This window comes from Ursus maritimus (genome assembly GCF_017311325.1).
Source record: "Ursus maritimus isolate PB19 chromosome X unlocalized genomic scaffold, ASM1731132v1 scaffold_X1, whole genome shotgun sequence".
Lineage (NCBI taxonomy): Eukaryota > Metazoa > Chordata > Mammalia > Carnivora > Ursidae > Ursus > Ursus maritimus.
In genome coordinates this window covers 77,633,856-77,642,058 of record NW_024423319.1, presented here as the reverse complement: position 1 = coordinate 77,642,058, position 8,203 = coordinate 77,633,856, and positions in this window count along the sequence as shown.

The following is an 8,203-nucleotide window of genomic DNA, read 5'->3' as shown; positions in this document are numbered from 1 at the left end:
TTCTTTCTTTCTTTCTTTCTTCTTTCTTTCTTTCTTTCTTTCCTTCTTTCCTTTCTTTTATTTTCCTCTCTCCTTCCTCCCTCCCTCCCTCCCTCCCTCCCTCCCTTTTCTTTCCTCCTTTCTCCCATTCTTTTTTCTTGACATGTAACAAACTTTCACTGAAAAATCAAAGAACTACACATACAGCTGGTAAAATGTGAAAAGATTTTCTGAGTATACAGTTATGACAAGACTAGAACCTTGGTTACAGATTCCAAACTCCCAACTTTTATTTATACCACTAGCCTTCTATTTTTTATTTTATTTTTTATTTTGTATAGTTTATACACAATGTTAAATTAGTTTCAGGTGTACAACTTAATGATTTGACAGGTTTATACATTATACGATGTTCACATGTGTAGCTACCACCTCTCCCACTACATTGCTATTACAATATCATTGACTGTCTTCCTATCTGACTGAGCAGAAGCATACCCAACACAGCAGTGTCTAGTCACTGCCAACCTTAGCTTGCTTAGCTTTATATTTTAATTTCACTCTATGCTCCCAGCTGCCCGAGGCTACTGGCAGTGTCTGTCCTGTTTTGAAGCCTTTCCCAGTGACAATTTTTCCCAGCTGTTCCCTCTGTCTGGAAAGATCTTACTAAAATATATATTAGCTGACTACCTCCCCCTTTAGATCTTTGTCAAACTGTCACCTCAATAAAGACTATGATGGGGGTGCCTGGGTGGCTCAGTTGGTTAAGCATCTGCCTTCAGCTCAGGTCATGATCCTAGGGTCCTGAGATCAAGCCCCACATCAGGCTCTCTGCTTGGCAGGGAGCCTGCTTCTCCCTCTCCTTCTGTCCCTCTCCTTGCTTGTGTGTTCTCTCTCTCTCTCAAATAAATAAATAAAATATTTAAAAAAAGAAGACTCTGATGGTCACTCCGCTATAAGTTACATCTCACCCTATTCCCAAACTCTGAAAATTTCTTTGTCTTATTTTAATTCTCCACCTCCTTTCTCCATGGCATATAATATCAATGGAATTATACAATATGACCAAGAGAGGTTTTTTTTAATGTATGGATGACACACAATATTTTATGAGTTTCAGGTGTATATTAGGATTCAGGCAGTTTCAATTCTCAATTGCATTCCATTTTGAATGCCACCAAGGTCACAGACTACAGAAGAAAAACCATGTGACCTTATCAACTGTTTCGGAAAATGCATTAGTAAAATTTCAACAGACAGGCATGATGATTAAAAACAAAATACTCTCAGAAAACTAGGAAGAGAGAAATAGAGAGAAACCTCCTCAACTTCATAAAGAACATCTACACAAAACATAAAGCTAACATTGCACTTAGTGGTGAAAGACTGAATACTATCCCCCTAAGATCTGGAACAAAGGAAGGATGTCTGCTCTCACCACTGCTACTCAGCAAGGTACTGGAAGTTCCAGCTAGTACAATAAGGAAAGAAAAGCCATACAGTTTGTAAAAGGAAGAAATAAAATTTCCCCAGTTTGCAGATAACATGATTGTCTACCTAGAAAATCTCAAGTAGATACCCTCTTCCCTCAAAAATCCTAGAACTGATAAGTGAGTTCAACAAGGTTGCAGGATACAAGAACAAAATATAAAATCAATAGTATTTCTATATACTAGCAAAGAATCAACACATGGAAACCAAAATTTACAATGTACTAAAGTATATAATCACTCAGTGAAATAAAGCAAAACATTTAAGTGTATAACTAACAAAACATGTAGAGGGCTTGTATGCTTAAAAACTCCAAAATGTTGATTAAAGAAATCAAGGAAGATCTAAAAAATTGTGAATTGGAAGAGTCAACATAGTAAATGTGTCAACTCTTCCCAAATTGTGACATACAGGTTTAATGTAATTCTTATAAAAAATCCCAGAAAGGCATTTTGTTAATACAGATAAAATTATTCTAAATTTTATATGGAAAGGCAAGTGAATTTGAGTAGCTAAAGCAATTTTATAAAAAGATTTTATTTATTTATTTATTTATTTATTTATCAAAGAGAGAGAGCAAGCATAAGCAGGGGGAGCAGCAGGCAGAGGGAGAAATGGGCTCCCCACTAAACAAGGAGCCCAACGCGGGACTTGGTCCATGACCTAAGCTGAAGGCAGATGCTTAATTGACTGAGGCACCCAGACATCCCATGAATAGCTAAAGCAATTTTAATTGGGAAAGATAATATGGGAGAAATCACTCTGCCTGATTTCAGGACTTATTATACAGCTATAAGAATCTATAATTTTGCCACACTGGCAAGGAGACAGATATATAGATCAATGCGATAGGCTACAGAACCCAGAAATAGCCCTCAGACAAGTACAAACAACTGAATTTTAGAAAAGGTACAAAAGGAAAGGAAGATTGCGGCGGAGTAGGAGGACCCTAGGTTGGTCTCATCCCATGAACACAACTAGATAATTATCAAATAATCCTAAACCTCAGGAATAGACCTAAAGGCTGACAGAACAAACTCCACAATTAAATCAGAGAAGAGACCACATCAAAGAAGGAGACATTACTGACTTTTCTAGCATGGAGAAGAAGGCAGAGACACAGACAAAATGTGAAGATAGAAGAATGTATCCCAGATGAAAGAACAAGACAAGACCAAAGCCAGAGATCTAAGTGAAACAGATATAAGTAACATGCCTGATGGAGAATTTAAAACAACAATGATAAGGCTACTCATGGGGCTTGAGAAAATAATAGAAGACATCAGGGAGACCCTTTCCATAGAGATAAAAGAATTATAAAAGAATCTATCAGAGATGAAGAATACAATAAGTGAGATTGGAAACAAGCTGGATACAATGAAGAGCAGGCTGGAAGAAGCAAAGGAACAAATTAGTGACTTAGAATACAAAGTAATGGAAAGTAAAGAAGCTGAACAAAAAAGAAAAAGATGAATAATGCAACAAGAGAATAGACTTAGGGAACTGAGTGACTCCATCAAATATAATAACATTTATAATATAAAGTCCCAGAAGAAGAAGAAAGAGAAAAGGGCAGAATATTTATCTGAACAAATAATACCCGAAAGCATCTTAACCTGGGGAAGGTAACAGACACCGAGATCCAGGACACACAGAGAACTCCCATCAAAATCAACAAAAGCAGACCAACACAAAGACGCATTGTAATTAAAATTTCAAAATATAGTAATAAAGAAAAAGCTTAAAAGCAGCAAAAGAAGTCCTTAACATACAAGGGAAAACCCACAATGTTAGCTGGAGTTTTCTCAATAGAAGCGTGGCAAACCAGAAGGGTGTGGCATGATATTTTGAAAGTGCTGAATGGGAAAAATCTGTAGCCAAGAATATTCTATGCAGCAAGGCTGTCATTCAGAATAGAAGGAGAGATAAAGACTTTCCCAAACAAACAAAAGATTAAAAAGTTCATGACCACTAAACCAGCCTTGCAAGAAATATTAAAGGGGACTCTGAATGCAAAAGAGAGACCAAAGGTGACAGAGGCAAAAAAGGATCAGAGAAATCTCCAGAAACAATGACAAAACAAGTAATAAAATGACAATAAATATCTATCAATAAGTACTTAGGTATTTATTTGAATGTAAGTAGGCTAAATAGTCCAATCAAAGACATAGGGTGAGAAGGGATTAAAAAAACAAAACAAAACAAGACCCATCTATATGTTGCCTACAAGAGACTCATTTTAGAATTAAAGACACCCAAACATCTTCAAAGTGAAGGGATGGAGAAATATTTATCATGCAAGCGGATGCCAAAAGAAACCTGGAGTTGCAATATTTATGTCTGACAAACTACACTTTGAAACAAGAGACAAAGAAGGGCACTATAATAATCATAAAGGGGGTATTCCAACAAGATCTAACAATTGTAAATATTTATGCACCCAACAGAGGAGCACCCAAATATATAAAACGATTAATAACAAATATAAAGGAACTAACTGATAATAGTACAATGATAGTAGGAGACTTTAACACCCCACTTACATCAGTGGACAGATTATTTAAAAAGAAAACAAAAAAGGAAACAGTGGCTTTGAATGACACTTGGACCAGATGGACTTAACAGATACATACAGAACATTCCATCCTAAAACAGCAGAATACACATTCTTTTTGAGTGCTCATGGAGCGGTTTCCAGAATAGATCACATATTAGCCCAAAAAGCAAACCTAAACAAATACAAAAAGACTGAAATCATATGATGCACCTTTTCTGACCACAATGCATGAAACTGGAAGTCAACTACAAGAAAAAGTCTGGAAAGACCACAAATACTTGGAGGTTAACCAAAATGCTCCTAAACAATAAGTGGTCAACCAAAAAATCAAGGAAGAAATTAAAAAAAATACATGGAAACAATGAAATTGAAAACCCAATAGTCCAAAAACCATTGGGATGCAGCAAAAGCGGTCCTAAGAGGTAAGTATATGGCATTACAGGCCTACCTCAAGAAGAAAGAAAAGCCTCAAACAACCTAACCTTACACCTAAAGGAGCTTGAAATAGAACAACAAATGAAGCTTAAAGGCAGCAGAAGGAAGGAAATAATTAAGATTTGAGCAGAAATAGATGATATAGAAACTAAAAGAACAATAGAAGATATCAATGAAACCAGGACCTGATTCTTTGAAAAAAAATTAATAAAGTTGATAAACCCCAAACCAGACTTTTCAAAAAGGAAAGAAAGAACCCAAATACATAAAATCACAAGTGAGAGAGGAGAAATAATAACCAACACCACAGAAATAAAATTATAAGAAAGTATTATGAAAAACTATATACCAACAAATTGGGCACTGTGGAAGAAATGGATAAATTCCTGGAAACATATAAACTACTAAAACTGAAAGAGAAGAAATAGAAAACTTAACAGACTGATAATCAGGGAAGAAATTGAATCAGTAATCAAAAAACTCCCAACAAGTGAAAGTCCAGGACCAGATAGTGTCACAGGCAAATTCTACCAAACTTTCAAAGAAGAGTTAATACCTGATCTTCTCAAATTATTTCGAAAACTGAAAGTAAGCTTCCAAATTCCTTATATGAGGCCAGCATTACCCTGATAGCAAAACCATATGAAAAATCCAGTAAAACAAACAAACAAACAAACAAAAACTATAGGTCAATACCCCTGATGAATACAGATGCAAAAAATCTCAGTAAAACACTAGCAAACTTAGTAAACTTAGTACAGCAATACGTTTTAAAAAATCATTCACCATGATCAAGTGGTATTTATTCCTAGGTTGCAAGGGTGTTTCAATATTCACAAATCAATGAACACGATACAGCATATTAATAAAAGAAAATATTAGAACCATATGATCCTCTCAATAGATGCAGAAAAAAACATTTCCCAAAGTACAACATCCATTCATGTTAAAAGCCCTCAACAAAGTAGGTTTAGAAGGAACATACTTCAACATAATAAAGGCCATATATGAAAAACTCACAGCTAACATCATCCTCAATGGAGAAAAACTGAGAGATTTTCCATAAGGTCAGAAATAACACAGGGATGTCCACTCTCACCACTGCTATTTAACACAGTACTGGAAGTCCTAGCCACAGCAATCAGACAATAAAGAAATAAAAGTCATCCAAATTGGCAAAGAAGAAGCAAAATTTTCCTTATTTACAGATGACATGGTTCTCTATATAGAAAACCTAAATGACTCGAACAACAAATTGCTAGAACTGACGAATGAATTCAGCAAAGTCACAGGATAGAAAATCAATGTACAGAAAACTGTTGCATTTCTATACACCAATAATGAAGCAGCAGAAAGAGATATTAAAGAATCAATCACATTAACAATTTCACCAAAAATAATAAGATACCAAGAAATAAACCTAACTAAAGAGGCGAAAGTCCTGTACTCTGAAAACTGTAAAACAACAGTAAAAGAAATTGAAGAGGACACAAAGAAATGGAAAGACATTTCACGCTGGTGGGCTGAAAGAATAAATAGTGTTAAAACGTCTATGTTACCCAAAGCAATGTATATATGTAATGTAATCTTTATAAAAATGCCAAGAGCATTTTTTTTTTCACAGAGCTAGAACAAAACATCCTAAAATTTGTATGGAACCACAAAAGACACTGAATAGCCAAAGCAACTTAAAAAAAAAAAAAAGGAAAGCTGGAAGCATCAGAATTCTGGATTTGAAGTAATGTTACAAAGCTGTAGTGCAATATGACAGTATGGTACTGGTTAAAAAACAGACACATAGATCAATAGGATCAATAGAACAGAACAGAAAACCCAGAAATGAACCCACAACTGTATCATCAACTAATCTTTGACAAAGCAGGAAAAAAAATCCAGTGGGAAAAAAGACAGTCTCTTCAATAATTGTGGTCAGAAAACTGGACAGCAACATGCAGAAGAATGAAACTGGACCACTTTCTTAAACAAAAATAAATTCAAGATGGAGTAATGATCTAAATGTGAGACCTGAAACCATAATAATTGTGGAAGAGAACACAGGTAGTAACTTCTTTGACATTGGCTATTGCAACTTCTCTCTAGATATGTGTCCTAAGGCAGGGGAAACAAAAGCAAAAATAAACTAATGGGGCTTTATCAAAATAAAAAGCTTCTGCACAACTAAGGAAACAATCAACAAAACTAGAAGATAACTATGGAATGGAAGAAGGATATTTGCAAATGACACATCTGATAAAGGGTTAGTTATGCAACTCAACAGCTAAAAAACAAATAATTCAATTAAAAAATGGGCAGAAGACATGAATAGACATTTTTCCAAAGAAGAAATACACATGGGCAACAGTCATATAAAAAGATGATCAACATCACTGATCATCAGGGTTATGCAAATCAAAACTACAATGAGCTATCACTTCACACCAGTCAGAATGGCTAAAATCAACAACACAAGAAACAGCAGGTGTTGGTGATGATATGGCAAAGGGGAACCCTCCTGCACTGTTGGAGGGAATGTAAACTGCTTCAGTCACCATGTAAAACAGTACAGAGGCCCTTCAAAAAATTAAAAAATAGGACTACCCCATGGTCCAACAATTGCACTACTGGGTATTTACCTAAATATATAAAAATACTTATTCAAAGGTATTCATGCACCCTAATGTTTATAGCAGTATTATCTACAATTGCCAAATTATGGAAACACCCTAAATGTCCATCAATTAATGAATGGATAAAGAAGAAGCAGTATACATATATAACGGAATATTACTCAGCATTGATAAAGAACTAAATCTTGCCATTTGCAAGGATATGGATGGAGGTAGAGAGTATTATGCTAAATGAAATAAGTCAATCTGAGAAATGCAAATACCATATGATTTCACTCATATGTAGGATTTAAAAAACAAAACAAATGAGCAAAGGGGAAAGAAGAGAGAGAGAGGTAAACCAAGAAACAGATTCTTAACTATAGAGAACAAACTGATGGTTACCAAGGGGAGGTGCGTGGAGCAATGGGTTAAATAGGTGATGGGGATTAAAGAGTGCACCTGTTGTGATGAGCACCAGGTGTTGAATAGAACTATCAAATCACTATATTGTACACCTGAAACTAATATTACACTGTATGTTAGCTGCAATTTAAACAAAATCTTCAAAAATAAAAGAAAATGTGCAAAAGTGATTCAATGGAGGAAAGACAGTCTTTCAAACAAGTGATGCTGGAGCAATTGGATAACCATAGGCAAAAACAAACCAATCTAATACCAAAACCCAAAAACTGAAAAATCCTTGACCTATATGACACACATTATGCAAAAATTAACTGAAAGTAGAATATAGATTTAAATGCAAAACATAAAATTATGACACTCTTAGAAGACAAGATAGGAGAAAATCTTTGGGACTTTGGGTTTGGTGAGTTTTTATGAGACACAACAACAAAAGAACAATCCAAAAAAGAAAAAAAAGTGGTAAAGTCCTTGTCGAGAGGATGAAAAGAAAAACTATCTTCTGGGATAAAACAATGCAAAACAGGGGCGCCTGGGTGGCACAGCGGTTAAGCATCTGCCTTCGGCTCAGGGCATGATCCCGGCGTTATGGGATCGAGCCCCACATCAGGCTCCTCCGCTATGAGCCTGCTTCTTCTTCTCCCACTCCTCCTGCTTGTGTTCCCTCTCTTGCTGGCTGTCTCTATCTCTGTCGAATAAATAAATAAAATCT